Genomic DNA, 18,666 nt, shown 5'->3' with positions numbered 1-18,666 from the left:
TGCATTTTTCAGTGATAACTATTGGACTGTCTGAATTATTTCCATGTACATGAACTACCTTCTCAATGGAAAAAAGGAAAATCCCCTTGTGTCTGGCCACTTATTGCTCTAATTGGACACATTTTTTGATGGGACACCGCAGCCTCCCTTGTTGTCCTACCAGGGTCCTCAAACACCTCCAGTTCACCTTGATTTCTCCAAATGGACCACCACATCCTCCAAGTTTTGTTTTAGTTTAGTTTTGTTTTGCAGGGGGAGGTTCCCTGCCACAAGACCAGAGACCAGAATTTGATTTCACATACATACACTATTCTGATAGGTTCCACTCTCCTCCCAGGGAATACTCAGAGCTTTACCGTATCCAAGTTACCTATCCCCTGCTCTCCCAGTGACTCCTGGCTGTTCCACACCTCCAGACTGCCAACTCTAGATTGCACCAATCTCAGAATCACATGTTGTCAGCTTGGATAACACTACTTGTAAAGGACAGCTGGGATGTGTCTTTCAGTGGGAAGGGAAGGGGCTGTTTCCTGCCCTGATGCTTGTCCCCGGCCTAGGTCCACAGAACCTGAGAGCCAAGGCCATACATAGCTCCTGTATTTCTCAGATGATCAAACCAAAGCCTAGAGTGTGGCACTTGCCTAAGATTGCATGGTGAGTTAATGAAGCACCAGGACTAAATTCAGGTCCCATATTCCCAGTTCTAGGCTCTTTCCAACAGGATTGCCATCAGGGAAGATCCCAGTTAGACCACCCCTCAGCTCCACACTTGGCTTTTAGGGGAATTAAAAGATGGGGAGGGAGGAGAGCACGGTCTCAGCCAGAGCAGCTCCAGGAGGCTCTGAAGGAGTACTGGCCTCTCATGGATTTTACCAGGGCTGGGGATCAGCTCCTGAACACACTTAGGACTTCTAGGGACATGATTGTAATTTCCTCTGACTTCAGCCTCCTCACAGACCACAATACACAAGTAATATCCCTTTCAGTCTCCAAAATCAGGTATACTTTAAGTTGACTGCAGAAACCTCTTACCTCTAAAGAGAGAAAGAAAATAAAGTATTGAAAAAGCAGAGGGTGTTAAACAAAACTACTCTTTCTCCTGGTAATGCCTAATCAAAGAAGAATGTTTAAGAAAACACCAAAGACATGGGATTCCATTTGTAATGGATTTATCCATCAGAGATTACATACTCACACATGCTCACATGGTCAAAATAAGCGATAAGCTTTGGGGGTTGTAGGTCTGCTAGGAAAAGAGTCAAGAAGCAGCTTCAGGTGTAGGCTTCATGTAATGCTCCCAAGAAAGTTAATTGTCAGGAGTTTCCCATCCAGTGTGGGGGGTGGTGATCTCAAACAACCCAGGGTTGTGTGCAAAGAGATCACCTGCATTTTGTCTGCTCTGTGAGGCGTGCTGAAAGTCTGTAGCCACCCAGCCTCCTAACACACACTTGGTCTGCTTATTTGGTCCCCTAGCCTTGTCTGCTAATCTTGCTGTACTCAGAACCACAGATTATCTGAGCATCTTCTCTTTGTTGGATGGCCTTAGCTGAGCAGTTCTTTTGGAATTCTTTTGAGACTGGCTCTAACCTCTAAGTGTTGCTGCTGCTGCTGCTAAGTGGCTTCAGTCATGTCGGACTCTGTGCAACCCCATAGACGGCAGCCCACCAGGCTACCCCGTCCCTGGGATTCTCCAGGCAAGAACACTGGAGTGGATTGCCATTTCCTTCTCCAATGCATGAAAGGGAAAAGTGAAAGTGAAGTCGCTCAGTCATGTCCAACTTCGAGACCCCATGGTCTGCAGCCTACCAGGCTCCTCTGTCCATGGGATTTTCCAGGCAAGAGTACTGGAGTGGGGTGCCATTGCCTTCTCCAACCTAAACAGCTACTAATAACAAACTAAATTCTAATGTACCAGCAAACTAATAATTATTACTGCAATAGCTATTTCTTTGGGGGAATTTACATTATTGTATTATTCTGTATTGCTATAGTACAATTTATTAATAACTAATAATAGTTCTAAAGTCAAGCAAAAATAATAGCTACTACCTTTTCTGAACACTGTCCTATATGTCAGGTGCCCTATTAAGTACATGGCTGAATACCTCAAAAGGGCTGTAGGAATGGATAAAGTATAATTATGCCCATTGTACAGATAACAAAACTGGCAAGCAGTTCAGTGAGCTGCCAATCACACAGATAAGTTGTATCTGCTTGACTCCAAATTTCATGTTTTAACCACCACGTTATATGACCTCCCATTACTAAGCGTTTATAAGACACGATTAGCATCATAGAGCAAGTGATTCTTTGTGACCTCTAAGTTTGACCTTTCTACCCATTAACCACAGGAGTATCAGTGAACCGTAGTTTTAGCTTCCTGCTACTGCTGTGCGTATGAAAAGACGCTTTCCTTCCACAGGACATCGTGGAACGATCATATACAGCAATGCAGAAAAGACCAGGGTCACAGTCACTTCAAAAATCTTTATGGATCAGCTCCCCGCTGCCCTGAGCTCAGTGGGCTGGTATCGGGCAAGTGGAGCAGGTCTTCGGGTCTACGTGTCAAGTGTTGCAGCAATTCACTTTGCAGCAGGAATCGGGAGGAGGAGGAGACAGCAAGGATAGGCTCAGGAGCAATGATGTCCAAAGAGGAACAAGTGCTGAAAAATCTCACCATGTAAAATGACAACGAAGAAAATGAAAAAAAGGATGAAAAGAGCAAGATGCTAATAAAGGAGAGCCTTTGGCCTTCTCTTTGGGAGCTGGTGAATATTGTGTACCTAGAGGAAATTGCAGACGGTTCCATGTTAGGCAGCCCATTCTACATTATAGATGGGACATGACTCAGAGGCTTGGAAAGCCACAGGCGAGGATGAGAGAAGAGAATATAGAAAGGATTGGGGAAGAGATGAGACAACTCATGCAAAAGCTGAGGGAAAAGCAGTTGAGTCACAGTTTGTGGGCAGTTAGCACTGACCCCCCTCACCATGAGCATAATGATGAGTTTTGCCTTATGCCTGAAATCCTGATGTTAATAGGGAGACACACTTGCTTCCTAAACTTACATGTTCATGATGTACCTTTGTCATAAACCTTTTGATGCCACTCATTTCTGGTGGGCCTCAGATTACCAGCTTCTAGTTGAATGTTTTGACCCAGTCTGTAAGATTTTGTTAACAGGATAATTTTACCTGTTTCATGACAAGATGCTCACAGCAGGATCCTCTATGACCCACCTCCCAGAATGTTGGAAATAAAAGCAAAAATAAACAAATGGGACCTAATTAAAATTAAAAGCTTCTGTGCAACGAAGGAAACTATAAGCAAGGTGAAAAGACAGCCTTCAGAATGGGAGAAAATAATAGCAAATGAAGCAACGGACAAAGAATTAATCTCAAAAATATATAAGCAACTCGTGCAGCTCAATTTCAGAAAAATAAATGACCCAATCAAAAAGTGGGCCAAAGAACTAAACAGAGATTTCTCCAAAGAATAAATACAGATGGCTAACAAACACATGAAAAGATGCTCAACATCACTCATTATCAGAGAAATGCAAATCAAAACCACAATGAGGTGCCATTTCATGCCAGTCAAAATGGGGCTGCTATCCAAAAGTCTATAAGCAATAAATGCTGGAGAGGGTGTGGAGAAAAGGGAACCCTCTTACCCTGTTGGTGGGAATGCAAACTAGGAATGCCACTATGGAAAAGAGTGTGGAGATTGCTTAAAAAACTGGAAATAGAACTGCCATACGACCAAGCAATCCCACTGCTGGGCATACACACTGAGGAAACCAGAATTGAAAGAGACACATGTACCCCAGTGTTCATCGCAGCACTGTTTATAATAGCCAGGACATGGAAGCAACCTAGATGTCCATCAGCAGATGAATGATGAGAAAGCTGTGGTACATATATACAATGGAATATTACTCAGCCATTAAAAAGAGTGCATTTGAATCAGTTCTAATCAGGTGGATGAAACTGGAGCCTACTATACAAAGTGAAGTAAGCCAGAAAGAAAAACACCAATATAGTATACTAGTGCATATACATGGAATTTAGAAAGATAGTAACAATAACCCTACATGCGAGACAGCAAAAGAGACACAGATGTATAGAACAGTCTTTTGGACTCTGTGGGAGAGGGTGAGGGTGGGATGATTTGAGAGAATGGCATTGAAACATGTATATTATCATATGTGAAATGAATTGCCAATCCAGGTTCGATGCATGATACAGGATGCTTGGGGCTGGTGCACTGGAATGACCCAGAGGGATGGTATGGGGAAGGAGGTGGGAGGGGGGTTCAGGAGTGGGAACACGTGTACACCCGTGGCGGATTCATGTTGATGTATGGCAAAACCAATACAATATTGTAAAGTAATTAGCCTCCAATTAAAATAAATAAATTTATATTTTAAAAAGATTTTAAAAAATCTTTATGACATCATAATGCTATTAACTGGCAGTGCAGTGTCATGAACTTAAGTTCCTTCAACAAGTGTTGGGCATTACAAGAATATACAAACATTTACATAATGAATAGGTCCCTGGGTCCCAAGGAGCTCACAATCTAGTGGGGAAATGCATAATTATGGTGCATTATGATGAGAATTATCATAAAGTGCAAAATTCAAGGAACTCTAGGGAAATTCCATCTGGAGGAATCCAAAGAGGTCTGGCATGTAAGCTAGGAGGAGGAAATTTGAACTGGGTTTTGAAAAGTGAACAGGAACTTGCAAAGCCAAGAGCATACAAGAAAAAGAATCCAAAGAGTTAATAATGTAAAGAGACCAGGGAACACTGTGTCAGCAATTGCCAGCAAGCACCTAAGGGTCTAGCGGTAACAAATGAGTTTGGGAAGGAGGTTGGCTCAGATCCTAAAAGGTCTGGACTCACACGTGTTAGGAAGATTGACCATCATCTGTCCACAGGACAAGGGTGAGCCGTTAAAAGTTTCTGAGCAGAGGAGTAGAGCAATTAGAACAGTGTCCTGACAAAGAAAGATCACTCTGGAGGCTTTGTGGCCAACAGATTAATAGGTATCTGGGTCTGAGTAGATTTGATGGTCCTGAATATTTAATTAAATGAATTTCCTAAACACAAAAAGTATGATACATTTTAATGTGTTTTTCTCTCTCTCTCTCTCTCTATGGCAACTAATCTTAATTATCTCAGAACTCCTAGGTCAGGAAGATATCTCACCTGTTTATCTTCAGAGGGAACAAACCAAGGGTTTACTCTGAGTATTAAATATCCATTTTTATAGGTTTAGGATTTAGTTAAATAGCATTGAAATTCATATGCAGGTTACTGAAAGTGAAAGTACCTGGAAACGATAGAGGGGAAAATATTTAAAAGTTGCCACATTGAAACATTATTATTAAAAGAACAGAAAACTCTCCTTAAAAACCAATTCATTGTACCCTGGTGTCTTAATCTGTTCAGGTTGCTATAAAAAAAATTGCTACAGACCAAGTGTCTTACAATAGGGATTTATTGCTCATGTTCTAAAGGCTGAAAGTCCAAGATCAAGATGCTAGAATATTTGAACAAGGACCCTCTTCCAGGCTTCAAGCTTCTTACATCCACACATGGTGGAAGGGGCCTCTTTTATAAGGTATTAATTCCATTCATGAGGGCTCCACCCACATTATCTAATCGCCTTCCAAAGACCCTGCCTCCTATTATCATCACATTGGTCTTTAGGCTTTAACCATAGCACCTGGGTTGCATTTGCTACAGATAAATTCATGTCCTTTGGGATCTTAGAGCATCTTTCCCCATTAGAAAGAAAGTCTGTGAAGGAAATATGATCCAACCTCTACCTGCTGGTCTCTCCACACCTGCTCCCACTCACCCCTTCTCCCCCACCACATACAGGGGCATACACCCAACACGCGTTATAATCCCATCCACCACTGTGATTTGGCTGAATCCAAAAGTTTAAAGAAGTCATCTCAAAGCAAAATAAATTGTGGTAATCATCCAGGACAGCAGACAGGTGGAAGAGGAAGAAATCTCAGTAGAGTCTAGCAAAAGGAGTGGACCCTGCATCCCAGGTGGCTCTGTGGTAAAGAGCCTGCCTGCCAATCCAGGAGACACAGGAGATGGGGGAAAGATCCCCTGGAGGAGGAAATGACAACCCATTCCAGTAGTCTTGCCTGGAAAAGTCCATGGACAGAGAAACCTGGTGGGCTGTAGTCCATGGGATTGCAAAAAGTAGGACACAACTGAGCAACTGAGCACCGAATCATGTATAGCAGGATACGCAATCGGATTGTCATCAATTCATTCAGGAATCAGAGCACACGTGGCACCTGCCCAGCTCTGGCCCAGGCACTAGGAATGCTAAGAGGGACAGCTGTCTATCTCTTTTGATGCCTACTGCAATTCCGTAATGACTTAAGCATTCAGAGGAGGGAAGCTGAGGCTCAGAGATGCCAATGCACTTCAAGACCAAGGATCCCAGCTTGGGAGTGGAAGGCAGGGGTGGCAGAGTGGAAGGCAGGGGTGGTGGGAACAAGGCAAAAGACCAAAGTGAAAGCTGCACACTGAGCCACTAAGTCTGAGCACAATGTCAGGAGAACACATGGCACAAAAGAAGCTTCCAGGCTAGGGGCCAAATTTGCACACAGGGACCCCAGATGAGGGGGAAGAGCACTGTCTAAGCAAGAAGCCACACAAACCATTATGTTCCCCAAAGACCAACTTCACATTAAAAGCTCGTATAGATGAGATAGGTGATAGACAGACAGACAGACAGGCAGATAAATTGAAAAGGACTGACTTCTTAGCTGCAGTAAAGAGGTTTAGGAGTCAGTGGGTATAGTGGTAAACTATGTAGTCTCTGGAAACACAATGACCTAGGTTCAAATCCCAGCTCAACTGCCTAATAACTACAAGTAGTTTACTTAATCTTGTCATGTATTAACAGTACTTATCTCAAGGACTTGTGAGAATTACATGAAATAATGCATTTCCTGTGCTTCATATAGTTCCTGGTACTCCGTGAGAATCAGTAAAAGTGAGTTAGGCCACTTCAAATTCAACAAGCCCCAAAATGAAATCATTGGTTGATTTCATAAACTAGTTCCTTCTGCACCTGGATTCACCAAAATCAGGAGCCATTCTCAATTCCATTTCTCATAACTTTCCCCTTTCTCCACCATCTTCATCAACACAGCTAACATGTTCAATGAATTTCTATGTTCAGTGAATATGTTCATATTTCTGTGATGCTAAGTGCCATAGAAAATCTTTAACTGAGCAGAGAATCCCTTATGAGGAAGGTACTGTCATTATGTCCATTTTGCATTTGGGGAAATTGAGACTTAGGTTAAGAAACTTGTCCATGGTCATATAGCTAGCTCCATTAGACTAATTTCAAAACCCATACTCTTAAACATTGCACTGTATTGCTGGAACCAGGTACAGCATATTCCAAGTTCTGGGAAAAACATCTCAGGCAAACATCTCACTGTTCAGGCCATGTGCTCCTGGGGACCTGTGCAAGCCTTAAAACGACCTTGCTTAGTAAAGATTCACCCATACTTCTCCGAGGCAGCTCGAGGACCTGTATCTGTCTGCTTTGTACTGGTTGTGGGCATTCCATTTCTTCTGTTGTATGCAAAATGAATGTCCACAACTATCTGAAAAGGCTACTAAAATTCCCCTCCCTTAATCTCTGGAATGGCGAGTGGTGGCTGCATGGTGCTAGAGTGGTGAGCACCCCACGTCCAAGGTCAGTAGTGGCCGTGAGGAGATACCCCACGTCCAAGGTAAGAGAAACCCCAGCAAGGCAGTAGGCACTGAGAGAGGGCATCAGAGGGCAGACAGACTGAAACCACAATCACAGAAAACTAACTTATCTGATCAAACGGACCACAGCCCTGTCTAACTCAATGAAACTAAGCCATGCCTTGTTGGGCCACCCTAGACGGACAGGTCATGGTGGAGAGGTCTGACAGAATGTGGTCCACTGGAGAAGGGAATGGCAAACCACCTCAGTATTCTTGCCTTGAGAACCCCATGAACAATATAAAAAGGCAAAAAGATAGGACATTAAAAGACTAACTCCCTGGGTTTGCCACTGGAGATCAGTGGAGAAATAACTCCAGAAAGAATGAAGGGATGGAGCCAAAGCAAAAACAATACCCAGCTGTGGATGTGACTGGTGATAGAAGCAAGGTCCAACGCTGTAAAGAGCAATATTGCATAGGAACCTGGAATGTTAGGTCCATGAATTAGTGCATTGGAAGTGTTCAAACAGGAGATGGCAAGAGTGAACGTCGACATTCTAGGAATCAGCGAACTAAAATGGACTGGAATGGGTGAATTTAACTCAGATGACCATTATATCTACTACTACAGGCAGGGATCCCTTAGAAGAAATGGAGTAGTCATCATAGTCAACAAAAGAGTCCAAAATGCAGTACTTGGATGCAATCTCAAAAACATCAGAATGACCTCTGTTCATTTCCAAGGCAAACCATTCAATATCGTGGTAATCCAAGTCTATGCTCCAACCAGTAACGCTGAAGAAGCTGAAGTTGAACGGTTCTATGAAGACCTACAAGACCTTTTAGAACTAACACCCAAAAAGATGTCTTTTTCATTATAGGGGACTGGAATGCAAAAGTAGGAAGTCAAGAAAACCTGGAGTAACAGGCAAATTTGGCCTTGGAGTACAGAATGAAGCAGGGCAAAGGCTAATAGAGTTTTGCCAAGAGAATGCACTGGTCATAACAAACACCCTCTTCCAACAACACAAGAGAAGACTCTACACATGAACATCACCAGATGGCCAACATTGAAATCAGATTGTTTATATTCTTTGCAATCGAAGTTGGAGAAGCTCTATACAGTCAGCAAAAACAAGATTGGGAGCTGACTGTGGCTCAAATCACAAACTCCTTATTGCCAAATTCAGACTTAAACTGAAGAAATTAGGGAAAACAACTAGACCATTCAGGTATGACCTAAATCAAATCCTTTATGACTATACAGTGGAAGTGAGAAATAGATTTAAGGGACTAGATCTGATAGACAGAGTGCCTGATGAACTATGGACAAAGGTTCATGACATTGTACAGGAGACAGGGATCAAGACCATCCCCAAGAAAAAGAAATGTAAAAAAACAAGATGCCTGTCTGAGGAGGCCTTACAAATAGCTGTAAAAATAAGAGAAGCAAAAAGCAAAGGAGAAAAGGAAGGATATACCCATTTGAATGCAGAGTTCCAAAGAATAGCAAGGAGAGCTAAGAAAGCCTTCCTCAGTGATCAGTGCAAAGAAATAGAGGAAAACGGTAGAATGGGAAAGACTTGAGATCTCTTCAAGAAAATTAGAGATGCCAAGGGAACATTTCATGCAAAGATAGGCTCAATAAATGACAGAAATTGTATGGACCTAACAGAAGCAGAAGATATTAAGAAAAGGTGGCAAGAATACACAGAAGAACTGTACAAAAAATCTTCATGACCCAGATAATCACGATGGTGTGATCACTCACCTAGAGCCAGACATCCTGGAATGTGAAGTCAAGAGGGCCTTAGGAAGCATCACTACAAACAAAGCTAGTGGAGGTGATGGAATTCCAGTTGAGCTATTTCAAATCCTGAAAGATGATGCTGTGAAAGTGCTGCACTCAATATGCCAGCACATTTGGAAAACTCAGCAGTGGCCACAGGACTGGAAAAGGTCCGTTTTCATTCCAATCCCAAAGAAAGGCAATGCCAAAGAATGCTCAAACTACCATACAATTGCACTCATCTCACATGCTAGTAAAGTAATGCTCAAAATTCTCCAAGTCAGGCTTCATCAATATGTTAACCGTGAACTTCCAAATGTTCAAGCTGGTTTTAGAAAAGGCAGAGGAACCAGAGATCAAATTGCCAACATTCACTGGATCATGGAAAAAGCAAGAGAGTTCCAGAAAAACATCTATTTCTGCTTCATTGACTATGCCAAAGCCTTTGACTGTGTGGATCACAGTAGACTGTGGAAAAATCTGAAAGAGATGGAAATACCAGACCACCTGACCTGCCTCTTGAGAAACCTGTATGCAGGTCAGGAAGCAACAGTTAGAACTGGACATGGAACAACAGACTGGTTCCAAATAGGAAAAGGAGTATGTCAAGGCTGTATATTGTCACACTGCTTATTTAACTTATATGCAGAGTACATCATGAGAAACGCTGGGCTGTATGAAGCACAAGCTGGAATCAAGATTGCTGGGAGAAATATCAATAACCTCAGATATGCAGATGACACCACCCTTATAGCAGAAAGCAAAGAAGAACAAAAGAGCCTCTTGATGAAAGTAAAAGAGTAGAGTGAAAAAGTTGGCTTAAAGTTCAATATTCAGAAAACTAAGATCATGATATCTGGTCCCATCACTTCATGGAAAATAGATGGGGAATCAGTGGCTGATTTTATTTTTCTGGGCTCCAAAATCACTGCAGATGGTGATTGCAGCCATGAAATTAAAAGACACTTACTCCTTGGAAGGAAAGTTATGACCAACCTAGATCGCATATTGAAAAGCAGAGACATTATTTTGCCAACAAAGGTCCGTCTAGTCAAGGCTATGGTTTTTCCAGTGGTCATGTATGGATGTGAGAATTGGACTATAAAGAAAGCTGAGCACTGAAGAATTGATGCTTTTGAACTGCGGTGTTGGAGAAGATTCTTGCTAGTCCCTTGGACTGCAAGGAGATCCAACCAGTCCATCCTAAAGGAGCTCAGTCCTGAGTGTTCATTGGAAGGACTGATGTTGAAGCTGAAACTCTATTTTGGCCACCTCATACGAAGAGCTGACTCATTTGAAAAGATCCTGATGTTGAGATGGCTGGATGGCATCACTGACTCAATGCACATGAATTTGGTAAACTCCGGGAGCTGGTGATGGAGAGGGAGGCCTGGCATGCTGCGTCCATGGGGTTGCAAAGAGTCAGACAGGACTGAGGGACTGAACTGAACTGTATTGCCTCCCACCCAGCCAGTCCCTAGATAAGCCCCATGGATTCTCCTTGTTTAGTTCCTCTTGGATCTATTTCTTGACACTGCCCTATAGCCACAGTGTGCTCTGCTGAGGCCCAGGTGGTGCTGTGGGTTTTAGGAATGGAAGCATGGGAATCTTTAAATGCCAGCTGATGGAGACATTGACCAATGCTGAGTCTCTGAGCCTGAGAAAGGGTGTTGCTGAGCCAGAAGCAGCCCCAGTGCAAAGGGTGGGCAGGGCACTGAGGCCAGGGAGGAGAAGAGTACATTATGTGTGAGGTACATGGGGCCTGAAGCGAGGGGGTGGGAGTGGAAATGAAAAGAAAGCCTGGATGCGACAGACATTACCTCACCAGCATAAATACTCCTGAGGCTAGAACATGGTTTAATAATTCTGTTACTAGGGCAACAGCAAAAGAATCTATCTCAGAAGGAACCCAGCGTGGACTGTTTCTGCACAGGAGTGTGGCAGCTATAAGCTGGGAAAACAGAGGTCAAGGCTAGTGGCCTGATGACACAGCAGGATGTATGGACTAGGATTTTCTCATAGGCATTTTCCTGACCTTTCATCCTCTACAGGTGGGAAGAAACATGTGAAGCAAGCTCTCCAGGAAGGAAGATAGCAAGGTCATGAAGCAGAGGCTATTTAAGCCCCATGACAGACTAGAGACTCTGCTCCTGAAACTTAGATTAATCCCCACCACAAAAGGGAGGGCGATGCCTTGCCTGCATCTGCTCTTTTGGTGAAGCTGAGCAGGACCCTGTGGGGCTCCTGCTCATAGAAGCCTTTCTGTGTCCCCCATTCCTTGTTGGTAGGGGACGGACTTTAGGCTCCATGACCTTCCCTGACTCCAAAGGGCAGATTCAAACAGTTGCCAATAAGGAAAGGGAGGGGCTGCAGAGACAAGAGAGAAGTAGCCAAGAAACAGTACAGCCTTGGGGCAGGGTCCTAGTTCCCCCTCAAAGGACACACATACCAGTGTCTTCTGAGCTCTTTATAGAACTAAAACCCCCCAATAAATGAAAGACATCAGCATTCTTCATGCCAGAGAAGACCTCCTGAGGCCAGATTAAAAGGAGGACAGGCCCTGCACACATCCTAATCTTATCAGAAAACCTGCCCTTGACCTATTACTATAAAACTCCTCAGCACATCCTCCCGGGTTGGGACACATAGCTTTTAGGGCAGGAGCCCGCTGTGTACCCCTTTGACTGGCAAAGCAATAAAGCTCTTCTTTGCTACTTCACCCAACACTCTCTCTCTGAGGTTCACTTTGGCACCCGTGCACAGAGGCCAAGCTTTTGGCATCAACAAAGGCTCTCATGGAAAAGAGCTCAGGCCTGGCAATGGAGGCAAAAGCATTTATCACAAAGTTAACCTGCTGCTCAGCTATTTACTTCCTATGAATTGGTATCACTGGGACTATGGCCAGGCCTTAAAGGTCATTTTTTCAGTATGTCCAGGAAGTGAAGTGCTAGGAGGACCCTGCCCATGGGAGTGGGTCTGTGAGCTCCAAAAGGAAGTACTAATGCTCCTTGCAAGGCTCACAGTACCCTCGGCTTTCTTCCCATGAGCTCCCTGCTTCTCCCTCTCCCCTTTATCATCTGCCCTTGCAGAAACAGCATGATGAGATACTCATGACATTCCACTTAGCTCTGACAAGAACTTATAGCCTTTGAAAAACACTAGGAAAGCTTTGAGACTTAGAGACATTCTCGCCAGCCTCACTCAGGTTGAGTGCCATGCTTTTCAATTTCCAGGTCAAATACCAATTTGACCACGCTACAGAACATCAGGTAGAAAAGTCGGTAGCACTTGTGCTCAAAGTGTTTACCTCCCATATTACATATTTTCTTGAAAATCTGTCTACAAGGAATGCTGAAAAAGAAATAGGACTCCATTTCCTTCAGTCCTCCTCCTGACTTCCCATGAGCCTATGGGAAGTGCAGATAAAGAAGCCACCAAAGGCTTTCACTGTATTCGAATTTCAGTTGTTGTTGTTGTCGAGTCACTAAGCTGTGTCTGACTCTTCTGCAACCCCATGGAATGTAGCCTGCCAGGTTCTTCTGTCCATGAGATTTCCCAGGCAAGAAAACTGAAGTGAGTTGCTATTTCCTTCTCCATGGGATCTTCCCAACCCAGGGATCAAACCCAAGTCTCCTGCATTGGCAGGTGGATTCTTTACTTCTGAGCCACCAGGGAAGCCCATTAGAATTTCAGTATAAAATAGTAAAAGAAAAAAAAAAATAGTAAAAGAGCAGGCACAGAGGTAGGGTTAGCCACACTTGATTATGAAGAGATAGATTTCAACTAGAATGGCTTTATACTATCAGGGGCTTCGATAAGTATTCATTGCCCAGTGGTTTGTAGCATGTTCCACATTATATTCAAAGGAATTCCTTCTTATGAGAATAGCTATATGGGGAATTCGATTCACCTCAGGATTTAATGAGTCAGCTGCTTCAGGCTTTGTCACTCATTTTTTGAGTAAGCCTAGGCAAGTTTTTTTCCCCTTTTAGCTTGTTTGCCTGAGAAAAAAAATGTATACAAAACAATCTCAATCTTTCTTATAAGAATTTAAAGTGAAAAGTCATAGCCTTCTGAAAGACAAGAAACCCCAAAGCATATATAAATCCTATGGCAATAGTGGTTTTGATATTGTCTGAAGTCAAGATACCATTTGGTGCTAGGAGGTGACAATTGATTCTATGGTGTCAGTAAAAACAATCATGAATATTTTGAGGCATTTGTTCATGATGTAACTGTAAGTTTAGTAATTAAGGGCTTGCACTCAGAAGTAAAACTTTCTGAAACAAATTCCACCTCCATCACTCACCACCTCTGTGACCTTAGACAAATGGCACCTCCTAGATCTTCTTTCTGGAGAAGGAAATGGCAACCCACTCCAGTACTCTTGCCTAGAAAACCCCATGGAAGGAGGAGTTTGGTGCAGGCTACTGTCCATGGGGTCACAAAGAGTCGGGCACGACTGAGCAGAGAAAGAGAGAGCTTCTTTGTCTTCATCTGTAAGATGCAGGTCATGCTGTGTGATTCACTGGGTTGCTGGGAGGATCACGTGCTTGATACAAGGGGATCAGTTCAGTTCAGTTCAGTCACTCAGTCATGGCCAACTCTTTGCAACCCCATGATCTGCAACACACGAGGCCTCCCTGTCCATCGCCAACTCCTGGAGTTCACGCAAACTCATGTCCATCGAGTCGGTGATGCCATCCAGCCATCTCACCTTCTGTCGTCCCCTTCTCCTCCTGCCCCCAATCCCCCCCAGCATCAGAATCTTTTCCATTGAGTCAACTCTTCACATGAGGTGGCCAAAGTACTGGAGTTTCAGCTTTAGCATCATTCCTTCCAAAGAACACCCAGGGCTGATCTCCTTCAGAATGGACTGGTTGGATCTCCTTGCAGTCCAAGGGACTCTCAAGAGTCTTCTCCAACACCACAGTTCAAAAGCATCAATTCTTTGGCACTCAGCTTTCTTCACAGTCCAACTCTCACATCCATACATGACTACTGAAAAAACCATAGTCTTGGCTAGACGGACCTTTGTTGGCAAAGTAATGTCTCTGCTTTTCAATATGCTATCTAGGTTGGTCATAACTTCCCTTCCAAGGAGTAAGTGTCTTTTAATTTCATGGCTGCAGTCACCATCTGCAGTGATTTTGGAGCCCAAAAAACAAAGTCTGACACTGTTTCCACTGTTTCCTCATCTATTTTCCATGAAGTGATGGGACCAGATGCCATGATCTTTGTTGTCTGAATGTTGAGCTTTAAGCCAACTTTTTCACTCTCCTCTTTCACTTTCATCAAAAAGCTCTTTAGTTCCTCTTCACTTTCTGCCATAAGGGTGGTGTCATCTGCATATCTGAGGTTATCGATATTTCTCCCAGCAATCTTGATTCCAGCTTGTGCTTCTTCCAGCCCAGCATTTCTCATGATGTACTCTGCATATAAGGTAAATAAGCAGTGTGACAATATACAGCCTTGATGTACTCCTTTTCCTATTTGGAACCAGTCTGTTGTTCCATGTCCAGTTCTAACTGTTGCTTCCTGACCTGCATACAGGTTTCTCAAGAGGCAGGTCAGGTGGTCTGGTATTCCCATCTCTTTCAGAATTTTCCACAGTTTATTGTGACCCACACAGTCAAAGGCTTTGGCATAGTCAATGAAGCAGAAATAGATGTTTTTCTGGAACTCTCTTGCTTTTTCCATGATCCAGCAGATGTTGGTAATTTGATCTCTGGTTCCTCTGCCTTTTCTAAATCCAGCTTGAACATCTGGAAGTTCACGGTTAACATATTGATGAAGCCTGACTAGGAGAATTTTGAGCATTACTTTACTAGCGTGTGAGATAAGTGCAATTGTGCAGTAGTTTGAGCATTCTTTGGCATTGCCTTTCTTTGGGATTGGAATGAAAACGGACCTTTTCCAGTCCTGTGGCCACTGCTGAGTTTTCCAAATGTGCTGCCATATTGAGTGCAGCACTTTCACAGCATCATCTTTCAGGATTTGAACTAGCTCAACTGGAATTCCATCACCTCCACTAGCTTTGTTCATAGTGACGCTTTCTAAGGCCCACTTGACTTCACATTCCAGGATGTCTGGCTCTAGATGAGTGATCACACCATCCTGATTATCTTGGTCGTAAAGATCTTTTTTGTACAGTTCTTCTGTGTATTCTTGCCACCTCTTCTTAATATCTTCTGACACAAGGGGATAGTGAATGGTAGATACTGTGTTATATTAAATCACATGCAATCTTTCTAAGAACCCCGGAAAAGCAATATCTGTCATCCCTATTTTATCAAAAAGGAAACTAATACCCCTAGAAACTAAGGTATTTGTACAAAGTCATTCAATGAAGAGTCTTATCTCAGAACTCACACTGTACTACATACAGTTGTCTCTCCCATGCTGAAATCTACAAAAAGATCCCATATTGTCCTCCCATATCAATGGGCTCAGGCAAATCACAATGTGAGTTTCAGGCAAAATGACTATGGCAGAAGACTAGCCTTGGGCAACAGTGTATAGATTTGTTACAAGCTGAAAATGTGATCCTATCCCTCCAAAACAATATGCAATTCTGAGGCTTCCCCTTGGATTCCTCTAGATAATGAATGCTGCAGAAGTGTGTAATGTGGAGAAAGCCTAAAAACAAAGGCATCCCTGGGGAACACAGCAATTGGAGTGATTTTCTCTGGCCTGGACTCTGTAAGGGTCCAATCTCCTGAGTGGGAACTCAGGCAGCCTGAAGGGAAAAGACAAAAATAGTTCATACCAGCTGATACTAAAAACAGACCCAAGGCTCATTATAGATAGGTAGGTAGGTAGGTAGATAGATAGATAAATGTACATATTTGACCCAGGCTTCCCAGCTTATCTTAGGAGTTGTTGTGTTTTTTTTTTTTTTCTTCCAGTCTGACTCATTAATTTTTATCTGCTTTCCATAGGACTTGCCCCAAGCCTCATACCCACAGAGATGACCTTGTTGAAAAGGGCTCAGATGATGTCCTAAGTCTGGAGTGAATTGAATACCATAGCAGCTCCTACAGAAATGTCGTTGGAATTTTGACATCCTTTAGACCTCAGCTCACTAAATTTCCTGCCCAGGAAGCAGGGCAAAATACTAACTTGTGTGCCCCTAGATCCTAACCCCATGCAAGTAATTGAACACATGAGCATTTTTACCTTAATGACATATGTATTATTTTCTGCTCTTTTTCTCCTGAGCAAATTAACTTATGTCAAAGTTTAGCACTTGTACCCACGCCTCCAGGTGGAGTATTTCCTGGACAGACTTTCTCACACCGTGCCGAGCACTGGGCGGTTGCTTGAACCTCTGTCCCTAGTGTGTGGGTCTTAAAACTTTTAAGCATCTGTCCTCTCCCTGCACAGGCTTGGTCTTTATAGAATTTCACATTTGGAAGGGCCCTTAAGAAACCATCCTATCTTATTTCACAGAAAGGAGATCAAGGTCCTGGAAGTCACAAAGTCATACTGCTTCACAGTGAGAGAAATCCAAGTGTCTCGGTTGAGTCCACGTTTCTCTATGTCACCCTGTTCTTTCCTTTTATAATTCCAAGGGCCTTTTGAATCTTGAGAGAGCTGTTTGGAGGCACATGGGTACCTGAACACAGTCGTTAAGCTGGGAAGTCAGTGTCTGTAACAGATACAGCTAAAAATAGGAGCCTGACCAAGACCAGTTGCAGTGAGAGAGACTGTACTGATACCAGGGCTTCTCAGTGTGGCCACCTGATATTCCGCCTGTGCTACCAGAAGGATGGCCACGCTGGCCACCTAGGGGGCAGAGGAGGTCTCATAAAACAGCTGTTCATACAAGGGACAACTTAGCTGCAGCTGAAGCTGCTCGAGTAGCTCACTGGGAAGAGCAAATTCTGTCTTTGCAGCCTCTTGACTGGTCGGACTACATGGTGTGATTAGAAGGCATAGGAAGTCTTTTATCTTAGCCCCGAAATTCTTCCCTACTGGTTCACTGGGTGGTACCTGAAACCTTTCCATTATGAAGGAGTTTGGAAGTCCTAAGGGAATATGGAAATTACCTTGTCCACCTTTCTGAATATATAGATGAGAAATTTAAAGCCTCAGAGACTTTAAACAGTTCTACCTAGGGCAAACAGCCTCATCCAGAATCTCTCGCAGGATCCCTGAAAAAGTAGTTTAACAAGATGTTCCTTGAAAAAAGAATCTTTAAGTTTCTGAGATCAGGTAGTCTTGGAAAGACTACACTCTCAACTCCTTTGTCTCATTCGGGCATCCTCTATTTAACGCTTATTTACTCAGTCTCAAAACAAAGAAAACATTTTAGGGATCTGATCTAATCTGGCTGAAACTAGCCTATGGATACTTAGACTTCAGGACCAAAAAACACACAACTAGCTCAAGCCAAAAGACTGGGGGAACACATGTGTACCTGTGGCGGATTCATTTTGATATTTGGCAAATCTAATACAGTTATGTAAAGTTTAAAAATAAAATAAAATTTAAAAAAAAAAAAAAAAAGACTATTTCTTGAGGTTAACCACTCATAAAACTTTGTTAAAATGGTAATATTCCAAAGAAAGACACAGCTGTTGTGTGTTGGTCAATAAACTGTTTTATCTAAGGCTTTTCTAAGAGACAGCACTTGAATCATATGGCCAAACAGGTAAGCCTGGGCCAGAGGCTACTGTCTAGAGAAAGTTCATCTACATGAGGGGTTGAAATTCAATAGGGCAACCTGGAGACACTGGTTCCCTGAGGAAAAGGAGTCTCAGAAAGAGAAAGTCACTGAAGAAGAGGTGGACTTCCCTCAGTATGTCAGTGTTTGGATCCATTCATGTTGCTGCAAATGGCATTTCATTCTTTTTTATGACTGAGTAATATTCTGCTGTACATGTGTGCCACTTCTTCTTTATCCATTCCCTTGTCGATGGACACTTAAGTTGCTTCCGTGAACTGGCTATGGTAAATAGTGCTTCAGTGAGCACTGGGCTGCATGGTTTTCGAATTATGGTTTTCTCTGGATATATACCCAGGAGTGGAATTGCTGGATCTGATGGTAGCTTGGGAAGCTAAGATTGACATATACACACTACTATATGTAAAATAGATAACTAATAAGGACCTACTATATGGC

The 18,666-nt window shown here is 43.1% G+C and overlaps 1 pseudogene; it reads left to right on the top strand.

Annotated features, from left to right (window-relative positions):
- The first annotated feature begins 2,639 nt into the window (after positions 1-2,639).
- LOC102408418 lies at positions 2,640-3,152 on the top strand (annotated as a pseudogene).
- Positions 3,153-18,666: the final 15,514 nt, after the last annotated feature.

The sequence above is a fragment of the Bubalus bubalis genome, chromosome 6 (genome assembly GCF_019923935.1).
Source record: "Bubalus bubalis isolate 160015118507 breed Murrah chromosome 6, NDDB_SH_1, whole genome shotgun sequence".
Lineage (NCBI taxonomy): Eukaryota > Metazoa > Chordata > Mammalia > Artiodactyla > Bovidae > Bubalus > Bubalus bubalis.
This window is presented reverse-complemented; position numbering and strand designations above follow the sequence as displayed.